This window comes from Sciurus carolinensis, chromosome 13 (genome assembly GCF_902686445.1).
Source record: "Sciurus carolinensis chromosome 13, mSciCar1.2, whole genome shotgun sequence".
Lineage (NCBI taxonomy): Eukaryota > Metazoa > Chordata > Mammalia > Rodentia > Sciuridae > Sciurus > Sciurus carolinensis.
The window spans coordinates 40,349,285-40,365,609 of NC_062225.1; the positions used below are offsets into that span (position 1 = coordinate 40,349,285).

Genomic DNA, 16,325 nt, shown 5'->3' on the forward strand with positions numbered 1-16,325 from the left:
GAATGGTATTTGCAAACAACAGGGAGTACCTCGCACTGCCAGATACAATCACAATGTTACCCTGACTGAACCACTTTAGTCAGTCACTAAGTACAATCTTTGTGTTTTCAATCCTGATCACCCTGTCCCTCATTTTCCCCAGACATGAATAGAATTCAGTGTTCTTAGAAGACCTCTTCTGCAGCTAAACAGACAGTGGGCCAACCTCCAGAGGTGAGGTGGGGCAAGCTCCAAGAGGAAAAATATTCAGGACAAGCCAAGCCACTCATGTTCTCTTTTTACCAGAAGAGAATTAATCAAATATCTGACTTCCCCTGAGGAATGACTGAAAGAAAGCAGTTGGCAATCTACTAAAGAATATAATTTAAAAACATTCTGCCCTCTAGTATTCAATCTAGTTTTCTTGCAGAAATGAAAAGAAGATCTTTTAAAAACTGTCTGCCATGATCTGTATCTTGCCAAGTCTGTTCACAACTTAGTTTCCAGTTAGAAGAAAAGCCAAATTCATTACACAGTCATGGACACACTGTTCCCATTAGCAATAGTATAACCCAGTTCTGGGTAGCATATTTGTGCTATTCCTGGAGACAGTGCCAAGTACCCAAAGCAAGCTAACAGTACCTGCCCTGTTATGGTTCACAAGGGTATGATTATTGCAATCTGAAAGAATTTTTTTTCAACAAAAGCAAGTTTGCCTGAAAGAAAATGAGCTGTGTAAACAGTAAAACAAATTAGGAATGATGCTCCATATGTACAGATAGTGTTCCAAGAACACTGGCTTATTCACAAAACCCTTATGCACAGTGTTTGTGTGCCAAGTTCTGTACTAGGCACTTTCACAAATTTTCCTCATTTCACATTTATTAAGGTAATGACCAGAATCTGGGTCATTTAAATGATCTTATAGGATCAATTTAATAACAGAAAAATCATACCCAGATTTTTTCATTACAGAAAAACTGGTAAATTATATACATGCAATATTATCACATGGTCCACTAACATGAGGGTTAATACGCCCTCAACAACCAAGATGGGCTCAACTTGTATTTTACAGGACAAAATCAGATCCTTAGACCCTCCCTGTATCTCCTCCTTACTTCCTTCCCTTCCTTCTGGCTATAGGAAGACCTGATCCCCATCCAAAGGCAACCTCTGCCAGGGCCCATATCTCAAGGACTTCTTTTTATCAATCATTCAGTCTCTGTCTACTCTTATCTCAACCTATCCTCCTACTTTTTTTTTCCATTAGCACCTCTACATTCACCTCCCCTACATCTCCCCTGCTACAGTCTGGTATTCTCCTCTATCGCTGAATGAACTGCTCTCAACACAGCATCAACAACCTCCTAATTGCTAAGTCCTATCAACAACACAAATGCTTCTCTTACCTGCATTCACAGGTGTATTTGACACAAATGACCAGTCCCTAAAATCTTGAAATGCTCTCTTCCCTTTGACTTCTGAAACCCTCCTCTATCCTCCTCCTTGTTTTGCCTGCTCCTTGCAAAGTTCATTCTAGGTAGAACTTATTGGAGCCACACAGTAGGCTCCAATCCCATGGCTTCATCACTCCCATCTCTGTGGCACCAAGACACCCAGTTCCTAAGCCAGGAGCCTGATCATATCTGATCAATCACCAAGTCCTTCAGTCTCATGAAATCATCTCACTGCCATGATCAGTATCTCACTCATCTCACTGCAGCAATCTTCATGGTCTTCTTACTTCCCTAAAACCCACCCTCCAACTGTCAAGTGGTGATTGTCTTTAAAAAATAAAATGAAACAAACGAACAACAACAACAAAAAAATCAGGTTTTTGAGCATGTTTCTCTGTTATATCTTTCACATGGCCTAGGAGAGATTATTAGCAGCCTCCCCCAACATCATTGTTTTCCCTCCACTTTAGAACCCCATTTTCAGCTGGGCATACCACCATCCAAAATAAAACTACATTTCCCAGCCACCCTTGCAGCTGTTTGTGCCAAAGTTCTGCTCATTGTGATTAACTCCAAGTGAACTGAAAGATTTCCAGGAAGTCTCTGTGAAAAGGCAGGGGGCATGCCCATCTCCCTCCTGCTGTTTGGAATAAAGACATGATGACTAGAGTTTATTCTAGTGGCCATCTGGGGCCATAAGGTGATATGCTAAGAATGGAAAAGCAGCACAACAGAGAAGCCCAGATTCCTGATGACTCTCAAGCTACCATACTAACTGGATTTACCTTACTCCAGATTTATTGTTACTGCATTTCTATATTATGTGTAACTGAATTTATTCCTAACTGGAAGATATGATTTGTAAGGTCCTTAATGATTTGGTTCTTTTTACCTTCTGCTTTCCTTTCCTAGTCCCCTAATACTTTGCTCAAGAAACATGAAGCACTGGATTCTCTAACATACCACGTCATCTCTATCTTGTAGGTTTCTGCATTTTTACCACCTCATGCAAATTCACCAACAACCTTTTCTTCATCCTTAGACTCTGTCGGTATGTTTACTTCACTACACTGGAAATTTCATCACAGAAAATAAAAATAATCTTTGTAAGAAATTTCAATGAGAAGGCTTCCATTTGACTTGAATAAAGAAGCTGACACCATGATGTGGTTTGACATGGTTATATGCATGTCACCCTCCCCCGTGCTAGGGATTGAACCCAGGGCCTTGTGCTTGCGAGGTAAGCATCCTTGCATGTCACGTTTAATTGCCATTCCATTTTTGTTTTTCAGGACAAATTAAAGGATTTAATATTATCAACATGTTAAAAACCAGTCATCTGTAACATGCTGCTATAATGAGAACAACCAGTTTTTGGGTTACTGATATAAGGAATTTCAACAGCAAGCTTAAAGATTCCTTAAAACACAAAAATTGAGATAGAGATTTGATGCAAACATACTACATCTGAGAAAAATACTCTTCTTGTGAATGTTAATACTCAGCTAAATATAATCACTGGCACTGTGACTTGAGTCAGGCTTTTAAATCTGGATTAGGCCAACCAGGGTGAAGGCTTCCAATGGAGGAAGGAATGGGAGTCAAAGTTGGGATAACTTGAAATTCCAGGGATAATAAAGAGATCTGTTTTGGGGAAGCAGAGTTACATATCAAAACAACAGGAAAATATTGTTTTAATTAAAATATTGTTTCAAAAATTATGCATCAGCACCTCACGGTGAGTTCAAACTTTTTTTTTTTTTACCAAGGCCCAGTCTGAAAAATGCATATAAATGAGAATTTAGAGAGCCAAGACATACTTGCTGAGCGCAAGGATATGGCTTTGCATTTTGTTCAGGGTCTCTACTAAATTGTAGGGACTTCAGAAATAGTCTCTTTTTAAAAAGATATTGCTTATTTATAATAAATGATTTTAGTTAAAAGAGTTGACCAGATAAAAGCTTATAAGCAGTGCACTGACTTTCAGGTTTTACCTCTCAAATACTCCTGAGAAAACAGTAAGACAAAAGCAGCTTTCCTCACTTTCTAAAAACTCATTTTCAGAGGTTTTTCAGACTTTTCTACATGAAATACACAGGCAATACTGCAGCTAACGGACAAACTGAGGGACTGCTTCCCACTTAAACCAAATTGGAGGAAAACTTAGAATGATCTGCTATAAACTATAAGGCAAAATGCAGCTGAAAACTGAATGGAGGGGCCAGAATTGTAGCTTAGTGGTACAGTGCTTGCCTAGCATGTGTGAGGCACTGGGTTCGATTCTCAGCACCACATATAAGTAAATAAATAAAATAAAGGTCCATCAACAACTAAAAAAAAATATTTTTTTAAAAAACTGAATTGAGCAGGGGTCCTTTGCTAAGTGGAGGATGAAGTGTGATTATCCACTTGAAGTTCCTGTTACATCATGAATGCAATTCAGTTTGGGGAAAATAGTTTAATGAGGCTCTCTCAAAAAAAAAAAAAAAAAATTATACTTTGTATCACAAACAAAACAGTGATTACAATGTCCAGTGCCACCAAGCAACTTTCATTCTGTCCCATACTATGGAAAGTGAATCCAAGGCAGGGCGGACATCCAGGTTGGTGAACTGGTAGTCCTTATTGACTTTGTCACCATCACAGTAATCTATCACATATCTAATTCTGTGCTACAAGAGTTGATAATCCAATCGTGCCTGTCAAACGGCAACACATACCCCATTCCAGGAACAAATTCTTGCCCTTGGTGAATACTCATTTTGCTTTCCCTCCAAATCGGATCAATGATGGACCACAAGAACACTCCTCAGCATGAAGGGTTTCCCACTTCAAAATGTCTCTCCAAGTCTACGCACTGTTCTGATTGTGAATTCTAATATACATATCTTTCTGACTAATATCCTCATCATTCCACTTCCACTCTTTCCTTAACACTGCATTCCAGAACATCTGTTCAGAAGGATAAACCCTCTTTCTCTGAATCTGCTCGTGGAATGGATGACTCTTCTCTGACAGTAGACAACACGAACGGTTGTTCTGGAGCTGGTATTTGATTAGGTGGTGGTATCAAATTTGAAGGATCCAGATTCTCCTTATTTTTAGCAGCAACTCCTATAATGGGACACTCCACATACTGATATGCACGATCTTGGTGGGCTCTCACAGGCTGGACCAGAGGATTCCCCACTCACTGGATAGCCTTTCATTTTCCCTTCATGCATTGGGCATCCTGAAGGTGGTAATACTGTCTGATGATCTGAAGCACTTGAGGTCTGAACTGGAACAGCAGGAACAGAGGCTGACAAACCCATGGTTGGAATCAGTGTTGACTCCAAATAATTTTAGATTCTCAGCTGATTCCGTCCCCAGACCGCTCCAGGAGGCTGGCCCCACCTCTCACCTCACTGCCCCAAGGACAGTGACCTGCTACCTTCCTGCCTTCCTCTCACTGGGTCACTGCTATTGCCTGCCACTCCATTTTTACTTCTTTTTAATGGTCACAAATGCTAACAACTCTAACTCAACAGCTAACACAACTTGCTGGAGTTTTTTGTCTTGTTTAAAAAAATTTTTTTTAGATGTAGATGGACACAATATCCTTATTTTTATGTGGTATCAAGGATTGAATCCAGTGTTTCACATGTGCTAGGCAAGTGATCTATCACTGAGCTTCAACCCCAACCCACTTGCTTGCTGTTTTTAAGAAAACTAGAAGCTCAAAGCTGAAATGTTCATGAATTTCCTGTTTTGAAACTGACATTTTAAAAGTAAGGTCATCTTTACAGAAGTTTATGCCACTTATGCAGGATTATGCAATCTTTGATGCAAGGCTCGTAGATGCAGAAGAGGATGAATTATAGTAATATGTGAAGTTCACTCCCCCCGCCACAGCAGGATCAGAAAGACATTAATGATGCGACACAGTACCAACAATTCTCTCCCAGCACAAGTTTTGTGTCACTGAGACATTTTATCATTTAAAAAATATCATCAGAAGAGATTCACAAATAATTCTTTGAGGGTACCAGCATGCAACAGTGAACAAAAAATAGCAGCTAACTGCACTGAATAATGTCTGAAATCTCAAGGACATGCTAAAGGGTAAATGATGTACTAACTATTTCCTCCATGACCTGATCCAATAAATTAAATTGATTTCAGCATGAATAGTATCATTTGACAAAAAGACAGCTCTAAAACAGATGGGGTAGTACAGCAGTTGATAGAGAACACTGGCTCTAATGCCAGGCTGCCTGGGTTTGGACCTTGGACTCCACTATCTATTACAGTAAAATATTTAACTGCTTTGAGACTTTTTAATTAACTTCATTGATTTGTTATGAAGATAAATGAGATCATGTAGATAAAGTGCTTAGCAAAGTACCTAGATCATAGTAAGCACTCAGATATTGGCTGGTACATCACTGAGAAGTACACACTTCTCCCCACCCATCCCACTCTTCAACAGTTTAAAAACCAGGATCCATTATACAACTAATGGAGTCTTATAATTAATTGGTTGTAGTTTTTTATTAGTAGTGTGTAAAACTTACAGTCAGTGGCCCAAAATGGAAGTAATATGTTATCAAATTTCTGCTCCAATCACAAACAAGCTGAATAAACATTTTCCCACAGTTTCACCCAAAGTCTCTTTTAAGTCATGCAGAACTTGAAGATATTAAGACAAGAGATAAACTGTAGGGCAATCAGCACCTGTTTTCACAACACAGGTTTTATTGGAACACAGAAATACTCATTAGTTTATGTATAGTATATGGCTGTTTCATGCCACCATAGCTGAGTTGAGTAGTTATGACAAAGATTGTATGGCCTAAGTCTAAAATATTTACACTCTTTGGCCTTTTAAAATTTTGCCAAGTACTGGTTTAAGACAGTCTTCTAAGAAAAATCCAAGCTTTGATAATATTTTGCCTTTTTAAACCATGTTTCTCCTAAAATGACTCCAGGCTGCCTGAGATTTCTCAGAAGAGCCAAAGAAAACAGGATCTCCCTTGGGCTATACATTGACTTTATACTTCCACTGGCAAGAACACTTCCATAGTATAATCCCTTAGGCTTTTTTGTCTTGTCATATTTGTCCAGGAAAGCAAAGCCAAGGATATGTAACAGGTAACAAAAAAATCAGGCACCTTTCAAAACAACAGAAAGAAAATCTGAGACCTAAAAAAGTCTTTTATCTACTTATGAGTTATTCACAGTAGTCTCCATAAAGATGGAGAGCAGACTACAGTATTTGCATCCTGCTGGGAGAAGAAGGGTTCGAGGAAAATGGGAAGCTGTTCTTTAGTGGGTATAGAGTTTGTTTTTCAGGATTAAGAAAAAAGCTCTAAAGATTTGTTGCACCAGAATGTGAATATACTTAACACTACTGAAATATAATGGTTAAGATGGAAAATTTTATGGAATATGTATTTACAATTTTTTTAAGTGCATGTGTATAGGTACACATATATGTCCCATTAAGGAATCCAAGAGCCACAGCAAAAATAAACTAAATAAATATACTGAGTATGTACCAAATTAGCCAGTGACAAATACATATACATACTTAGAACTAAAGATAAAAATACAAAAAATACATACATATTATATAGAATTTTAAAAAGAAACAATCATCTGTAGTCTTAATTCAATTCTACTGTTTTTGTTGTGCCCAGCATACTACCTGACATCTAGGAGCTATATAATATTTGTTGACTATAACAAAAATAGCAAACATTTGTTGAGCCTTTATCAGACTGTCTAACACATAATAAATGTTTTTACATACATTCTCAAAAATCTTCACTAAAATCCTACACAATAGGTTACTTTTATTATTTATTTTTTTTATGAGTGAGAAAACGGAGACTTAAAACAGTTAAAAAACCGGCTCAGTGTTATATTGCTAAGAAGTAACACAGTTAGGATTTAAATCTCAAAGAGTTTGTGCTTTCTACCTCACTGCATTACTACCAAACTGGAAAAAAAAAAAGTGTTAAATACACTGAAGAATAAATTCAATATGCATATGTAGCTGCTCTGTGTTAATATTTCATTGATTTACACCAAACACATGGTAGTTTCTTAGTTTCTATTGACCATGCAGGCAATTGGGATTATTATAGCTCACTATCATAAAATTAGGGATTTTAAACCTATAAAAATTTGTATAATACACAAAAGTGTATAGACATTAAATGGCAGCTCTGATAAAGGGTATTAAAAAAATACCAGAGAAAATTAAAAGTAGCCATTTCTCCAATTGCAACCAAGAACCACAAGAAATCTGGATTTCCTATGTACATTGTGTTTTAGAATTTAAAAATTAGAGCACAGCCAATCCCTACTTGTCTCCTAAAAATACACCTCATAAGTCTTCTATAAGACTTAGGAATTCCGATCTCCTGTTTTCCTGCATCTTCTTAGTTCAGTCAGAATTCTCTCTCCTGAGAGATCATGTCTGAGTTTACAGACATGGCCCCTACTTATTTTGCCTAAAAAAGCAAAATGATACATTTCTATTTTTTGCTCCAGGAATACTATAAAAACTGTAGTTCTTGGAGCAACTGTTTTATTCTCTCATACCTTTAAGCCTTTGTACATCATGTTCTGTTAAACCTGAAATGTCCGCCTCTGATTCTCTGGGCAAAGTCTTACATATACTTAAGAGTCTTAGCTCTAAAGTCACCTCTTTATCCTCAACTTGCTTAAGACTGCTCCAACCCACCAGCTGCTCCTTTTGCTACATTTAAAACATTCTAGGGACTGGGGATGTAGCTCAGTGGTAAAGCAATGATCTAGCATGCCTAAGGCCTAGGTTTGATCCTCAATACTACAAAACCAAAACAAACAGAATAAAACATTCTAGAAGGTACAGTCAATTTTTGAAAAAGTAAGTTCAAGTGGTCACATCAGCAGTATATATATGAAAAACATAAGTTCAAGCACAAATCATAAAAATGTTTTAGATATATGAACTATTTATAACCACTTACAAGTAAACACACATTTGTTAACAAAGATCTTTTCTTTAGATATAGTATGGACCAAGAACATACACTTGTAAAATAATCAGCATGCAGAAGAATCATTCTGGATTTATGCAGTTTTCCCAACCTTTCACAGTGGCCTCACCAACACCTAAATCAACACTTGGGGTGGGGGATGAACCCAACACTCATACGAGCACACATGCTTCCACTGAGCTACACTCCAGCCACTTCAACTTTTTTTTTCCTCTACTCATCTTTATCCAATTTTTCTAAAGCACTACAATCAGCTTCTACAGAAGTAATTTTTTAAATTTTATTTTTACAGACTGCATTTTGATTTGTTGTACACAAATGGGGTACAACCCTTCATTTCTATGGTTGTATACAATGTGGATTCACACCATTTGTGTAATCATACATGTACACAGGGTAATAATGTCTGTCTCATTCCACCATCTTTCCTTCCCCTGCCCCCCCATTTCTCTCTACACAATTACATAGAAGTAATTTTTAAAGCATCATTTCACTTTTTTTTAAAATAAAATGTAATCACATTATTTCATTAAAATAAAGATAAATGGAATAAATAGGTTTGGGAACGAACATAGTGACTTTTGGTGAGCAGACCACTCACTTTGGTTAGAGAACTTACACCTGGATCAGAAGTAGACCCAAGAATTCAAAGAGAATGGAGATATCAGTTAATATCTCTAGGTGGAAGTCGATTATTTAAGTGTCTCCTCAACCACCATCATAGTTATTACTCATTCTGCATAATAAGCATATCTTTGTGCAAACATCTCCCCACTAAACCAAAAGTTCAAAACTGATTTGCTATTACATCCATGTGCTACTGATTCCTTTAGTCCTATAGGCAGCTGGGCAGACCTTGAGACAGCAATAGCCTCTACCTGCAAAACCATCTCTTGCATTTTGCCTTTACATGGGAAAGGTTGGGATATATTACAAAATTGTAAGTTCTTAAAAGTGGTTAGCCTTTATTTTTGCATTTCCAATAATTAAAATTAAATAGTGGGCATTTAATAGATTTGTAGAATAAAAGTAACTTCCATAGCATTGTGTAAAGACTACACATAAACTAGAAAAAAAAAGACTTTGGTGGGGCAGACTTGTGGCTCAGTGGTAGAGCACTTGCCCAGCACATGTGAGGCACTGGGTTCAATCCTAAGCACCACATAAAAATAAATAAACAAATAAAATTTAAAAAAAAAAAGAAAAGAAAAAAGACTTTGGCCAGGGAAATGCGACTATGGAGGGCAAGCCAAAGCAGTGACAAGAAATTAGTCTTTTAAATCATTTATCAACAGATGTATATTTTCTTTCTTCTACTAGAATGCAGTTCCATGATTATTAAACCTTTATCTATCTCATTCACTGGTATCTCACTGCCTAGATGCCTACCATACAGCAGCTATTCAATAAATATTACCTGTTAAATGTAGTGTTGTTAAGACTTCAAGAAGTGTTTTTGGCTCAATGGGAAGGACTGGAATGGTTCTACTCAAAATACATGGAGAAATGATGGAAAGGCCATAAAGACTTTCAAGTTCTTTTCAAACACTGATGGCAACACACCATAGTGCTTAAGAGACTGGGTTTAGGCAAATCTGGGCCTAAACTCCAGCTACCAAGCTAAGGAAACTTACATGGGTAATTCAATCCCTCTCAGGCTCAGTCTCTCATTGTGAAATAAGAATAATAGCTCTAGAATTGTTTGAGGATCATATTTAAGGAAATACACTGGAGAAAAATGCTTGGCACATTATTGCTGAATAAATGTTTACTGCTATTAATATTATTATAGTTGTTGATAAGCACATAAAATATGCCACAATTGTGTACACTAGAGATATAGAGCTCCTTTATTGTTACTAAAGGATACCCAAGAACAGGTCTTTGAGATTTGACAACCTACACAGTTCATATCAGGACTCCATCTTGTTACTCTGAACTTCAGTTTCCTCTTTTGTAAAATGAGAATAAGGCTTATTTTCCAGCTCTGTTGGGAATATTAAATGAGATCATGAACATAAAGCATTTAGTACAATGCTTGATTTATAAAGCACCCTAACACTGGTGATAATCATCAACTATAAAATGGAGTTTTACATACACAGGTCTTTACAATTTTTTTTTTTTTTTTAAATAATGCTGGGCTGGGATGTAGCTCAGAGGTAGAACACTTGCCTAGCATGAGCAAGGCCCTGGGTTTGATCCCCAGCAATGCCCCAAAAAATTCATTAAATAAAATTTAAAACACTTAACCCTTTGCTTCATTAAAAGCAAAAATCAAAACAAAAACAAAACCTTACAAATGGTGTTTCATGCTTTCTTGAAATAAAAGAATACCTTCTAATCTCCCAAGGGCTTTAGAACATGTACAATGAAGATACCAGTCTTCAATGAGCCCATCTATACATAGAAATCTGTTAAATGGCCTGCTTTTACCCTCTCCCACATTTAATCTAGTCATAGATAACCTTCTGACACTTTCATGTTTCTTCTAAGCTATCTTTTATGTATTTTCAGTTTGAACTTTGAAAAATATTCTATCAGTACCTTCAATAATTATCTGTGCTGCTTTTCACTCAGAAGGTTTTAAAATGGGATATAGGGGCTGGGGATATAGCTCAGATGGTAGAGTGTTTGCCTCGCAAGCACAAGGCCCTGGGTTCAATCCCCAGTACCGCAAAAAAAAAAAAAAAAAAAAAAAAAAAAAAAAAAATGGGATATAGGTAACAAAAATTAATTCTGGTAGCTCTAACATTTCTAGTTAAAAGCAACTTTTTTCAGTTAATCAAACTACTCTAAAATTATTTATTTAAAAACACAAATCACTTTTATTTATTCAGTTATATGTTTATCTACTTACAGAACTATTTCTTACTCTTTATATCTTTGCCATTCAAACTCTCAATCCTACCACCCTCCCATTAAAATTGTAGCAATTTCCAAAATGCTGAAGAGATACTCTCTCCCAAAAACTAAACCTTGTGACCTAGATGATAGAAGATAACAAAAGAATTCTCAAAAAAATAGATGACAGGGCTGGGGAGATAGCTCAGTTGGTAGAGTGCCTGCCTCGCAAGCACAAGGCCCTGGGTTCAATCCCCAGCACCGCAAAAAAAAAAAAAAAAGCAAAAAAACAGATGATGAAAACAAGAAATAAAAAACAAGAAATAAAAAATGTGTATAGATGGCAAATGATCCTACAAAGTAAAAGGTAAATGTGAAGACATGCTACCAAATACTCCCTAAACCTTACTGTACAGTTTTTAATAGAAATGACTGCAATAGACGAAAATAATACATACAGATGGAAAAGAATTCAAACACTATAAATAGTTATCTTTTAACATCCTTTCATAGACGTCAGAGCTGAGGTCATAAAACGACTCAACTTTGTGAGGCATTTGGCCTGCTGTATCCTTATCAGCTAGGGTATAGTTTTAAAAGAACATTCCACTGAGTATGGATTAGAAAGGACAAAGGTAGCTGACCCAAGGTGTTGGAAAGAATGTTAGAAGAATGGAAGGTCCTAATGCCAGCTTGTTTATATTACAATCTACCAGCTCTTTATTAAAATCACCTTGCATCTTTCCTATACACCAAACTTCCTATTGGCCTATCTGTGAACATGAAAGGCTGCAGAATAACTGTACTAATCCTAAATACCCTAAATAAAAACGAGGTCTCTAACAATCCTGTTTATACCATGTGCTAGCTTTAAACTGAGGTATCAAACTGCCAGTGATTAAAGTAGTGTAAAGTACATTGTTAGTTTAATTATATAATTCGTATTGTGGGAGCAGCCCTGGAGAAAAGAAGGTGGGGGGGGGAGAGAGAAAAGGGCAGAGGCTGTAAAAATAAAGTTCTATGGAAGATTAAAGGGCAAATGAGGGTAGACAAAAGGCTAGGAGAAAGGTACAGATGATAAAAGTGAGGGTGGAAGCTAGGCTGACCTCTTCCTTAGAAGCCAGAATGAAGGAAAGGTAGTATTTTAGTAAGATACATACTTACTTAGCTTGTGTTTTTAAGAGAAGAGGCAAAGTAGGAATCAGAGAACTATAAAGAAGAAGTACATTTTAAAAGGGGCATAAGGGAAATGTTAAGGGTGATGGCGAAGTTCTGGATGTTGATTGTGGAGGCAAACTACTATATACATTTGCCAAGACTCATAAAAATGTATACTTTACTATATGTAAATTACACCTCAATAATTCTGACATTTTAAAAAGTTATTAACAGCTAAAATGCTGATTAACCTTATAAAGTTCATTTATCACCATTAAAAACAAAGACAACAGTCATCTTTTAAGTAATTTACCATGTCTTACAATGATGCAATATCTAATAGTTGTTTGAGGTATACAAAGAATGGTTTTAATAAACAAAATTTATAGTTCCAATTTTCCACCATTGGTGTCTCTCTCAAGTGGAAACTGCAATTTCTAACACTGCTCCAGGGCAACCCATCCAGAGAAGGTGGAGGTTCTCAATGAGTGGACAGTAGCAGCGATGGCAGACAGAGACTCAGTGTCTGGTTCTCTCAGGACCTTTCTTCTGGCTCTAGACACAAAGAAGCAACACATCCGCCATATGTTCCGTCACCAGGAAACAAGCTACATGCTTTCAAGCTTATTACTTTTAGATTCTACTATTCTCACAGCTTTCTTCTCTTTGATTATCCTTCTATTATCAGAGAAGTCTTGCCTTAAGGTAACTTCAGTAGCCTACCTTAGTGCCAGGAAGTCTTTCCTGAACCCCCATGCCATTTAGAGTCTCCCACAGTACCCTTTGGACTCATCTTGCTGTTCTGAAGTCATCCGTTTCTGGATCCATTTCCTCCAAAAACATGGGGCTAAAAAAAAATGCTAAAAGAGACCAAGAGCTGGGCATGGTGGTGCATGCCTCTAATTCTAGTGACTCAGGAGGCTGAGGCAGGAGGATTGTGAGTTCAAAGACAGCCTCAGCAACTTAGAAAGGCACTTAGCAACTCAGCGAGAAAATGTCTCTAAATAAAGTATTTTTTAAAAGGGTCGGGAATGTTAGTGTTTAAGCACCCCTAGGTTCAATCCCTGGTACCGAAAAAAAAAGAGAGAGAGATCAAGACTTGTTTTTATAGTCCTAGCATACAGCTAGTGCCTGGCAGGGAGAAGGCACGTGGTAAATGTTTCCTGAATAAGATTCTAAGACAATAGTTCTTAACATTTATAGGTTATACCCCTTTGAGAATCTGATGAAAGCCAAGGAATCTACTCTGAAAAAAAAAATGAATATTTATACAATTTTACCTATGATTTTAAGAAATCTTTGAAGGACCTGAAATTCCTAAAAAGATCTCCCATAAATATTCTAGTTTTATCTGGCATAAATATTCTAGTTTTATCTTGGCTATAAAATGGGACTAGTAGATAGTCAGTTGTTCCAAGTCTGATCTAGAACAAAGGATCAGTAAAAGATCCCCCAAGAAATTTCAGGGCAGAAAGATGAGAGGCAGTCATGGACCACCCATCTTGCCTTACATAAAAATTCTCCCAGCATCATTCTTAAAGGTTCAGGGTCTCCTTAATAAGTAAAGACAGTGGGAATTCCCTCTCCCTCACATTTGTCCCAAAAATGAAGATGTAGGATAGGAGAACCTCACAAATATATCTTTCTCATCCAATTATAAAATATAAACTACTCAGATAAAAGATAGACTTTGAGGAGTATAATGCTCAAATTTTCTCTATGAAGGGCCAGAAGTCCTGTGTCACATAAGAGAAGGTTTACAAATACTCTCCATGATGTAGGGGGTAGAGTAGAAGGAATGGCAATGTTCAAAGAACAGTATTTCCACCTATACCCACTCTGTGATTTTTTCCCAAAGACGATGATTCTATGGGACTGGAGTGTCCCCAACTCTGAGCAGAAGGCAGCAATTAGAGACACTGGTCCAACAATAATACTTGGGAGTCTCTCAAATCAAACATGGAATTGCCATTTGAGTTTTAGATATTTGCCATTACTATTTATAAAGTAAAATTACAAATAAGGAACCAGGATGGAATTAAGGATCACAGACCAACTCAGCTCTTTAATCAGGTCACTATTCCTGAAACAAAGGTTCTACACAGAAAGACATGTGAAAGAAGGTAGTCCTAGGGAAGAAGAAAAAAAAAATTAGAGACTGTTCAATTCATTATGGAATCAAGAGATAGGGAATTAAAGCTTTAGTAATATTTGTTGAATATATATTTGCTTAGATTAGTATTTTCATGCATTATCATTTTAAAATTTTACATCAAGGAAAACATGAAACTCTCTGGTATTATTGAGCCATGTCCTCAGGGTCATTTCCTTAAATGTCAGTGTTTCCTTTTTGTGACATACTTTACATTTGGGATTTTATTTTATTTCTACATACACACAAAACAAGTCTCTAATGGCATTACAACACAATTAGAAAATCTGCATATGCTCAAAGCAAACCAGGCTCTGTCCTATTATGTCAGATCTTTGGCCAAGAAAACACTCAAATTTTAGATATATGGTGTAACTTCAGAAGAAAAAAAAAATGTGTATTTGTATTCTGCACACCTACATTAACTTTCTCAGAATGCCTTATCCTTCAAACATACACATTTAATGTTTTTGTACTGACAGACTAAAGTAAGAAAAACATTTAATGGAACAAAAACTAAAAAAAAGTGAATTGGAGCTAAATATCACTCTGATGTTATGACATTCTCTTCAAGCCAATTCTCTACCCTATACAACTCCTTTCCATTCACTAATACTCCCTTGTACATAAATACTCTCTTGTACATAAATGAAAAAGTCTTCTTTAAATATTATCTTTCATATAAATGTGAAAGAATCATCAGCAGAGGTGAGTACCAGCCATATGATAACAGGTTTTAAATTAAGGCTCAGAAGAATCAATCAGTTCCAGTCCCTTCTGAACAGGCTATACAGTTTCTCCTCTCTTTGATCTATTTCTCAACCTTCTCCAACCCCAATACAGAAGCTTGGCCAGGATGAAGACACTGTCACAGATTTTCTGTGAAACAATGAAATGAAACTGCATGGTCCTTCCTTATTCCAATTCGAAATACACACACACACACACACACACACACACACACACACACACATACACACATTTTTCCAGCACTAGAGACTGAATTTGGCCTTTGCACATGCTAGAGAAGCACCCCATCACTGAGTTACATCCCTACTCCTTTTTAAATTTTAAGACGGGTCTTGCTAAGTTGCTCAGGCTGGCCTCCATTTTACAATCCTCCATTTTACAAGTCTCCCTACTCGGTATCACAGGTATATGCCTGCTTAATATATATTTTTAACTTTCTTTTATGTGTGTAGCTAAATATCAAATTTAACACAATAGAACACTTATTTATCTAACATTCACAAAGTTAGGGCAGAGTATTATCCATAATTCCATAAACATGTTTGTTCAACATAATTCAATATGGACTAAATGGATTTTTTTTCAAAACACATTTATGTGCTCGCTTAGAACTAAGATGAAGTATTCAACACAGCAAGCAAAAATGAGTAAAATATGATATCATAAAATTTCAATGCCAATCTAAGTATGCCCTTCAATCTAATATTTATGAAAAAAATATTTTTACCTGAAAAGTATTCTTTTCAATCAACAAGTGAGGTTAGTTTTCTGAGAGCCAAAGAAGTTAAAAAAAAAAAAAAAAAAAAAAAAAACTACTGAAGATCTTCTGAAAATAAATACACTAAAATAGGGTCAACAAACTTTTTCCATAGAGTCAGATAATAAATATTTTAGTTGTAAAAGGTCATACTGTCTCCATGGTAACTATTCAGCTCTGCCTTTGTAACAGGA

The 16,325-nt window shown here is 36.5% G+C and overlaps 1 protein-coding gene and 1 non-coding gene across 5 annotated transcripts in view; one reads left to right on the forward strand and one right to left on the reverse strand.

The window, feature by feature from the left end:
* Nucleotides 1–16,325, reverse strand: part of Ugp2 (UDP-glucose pyrophosphorylase 2) — a 51,817-nt gene that overhangs the window by 16,619 nt on the left and 18,873 nt on the right. The window lies entirely within an intron of this gene.
* Nucleotides 11,077–11,150, forward strand: Trnaa-cgc (transfer RNA alanine (anticodon CGC)). Its single transcript has one exon. It is a non-coding gene; the product is annotated as a tRNA-Ala (tRNA).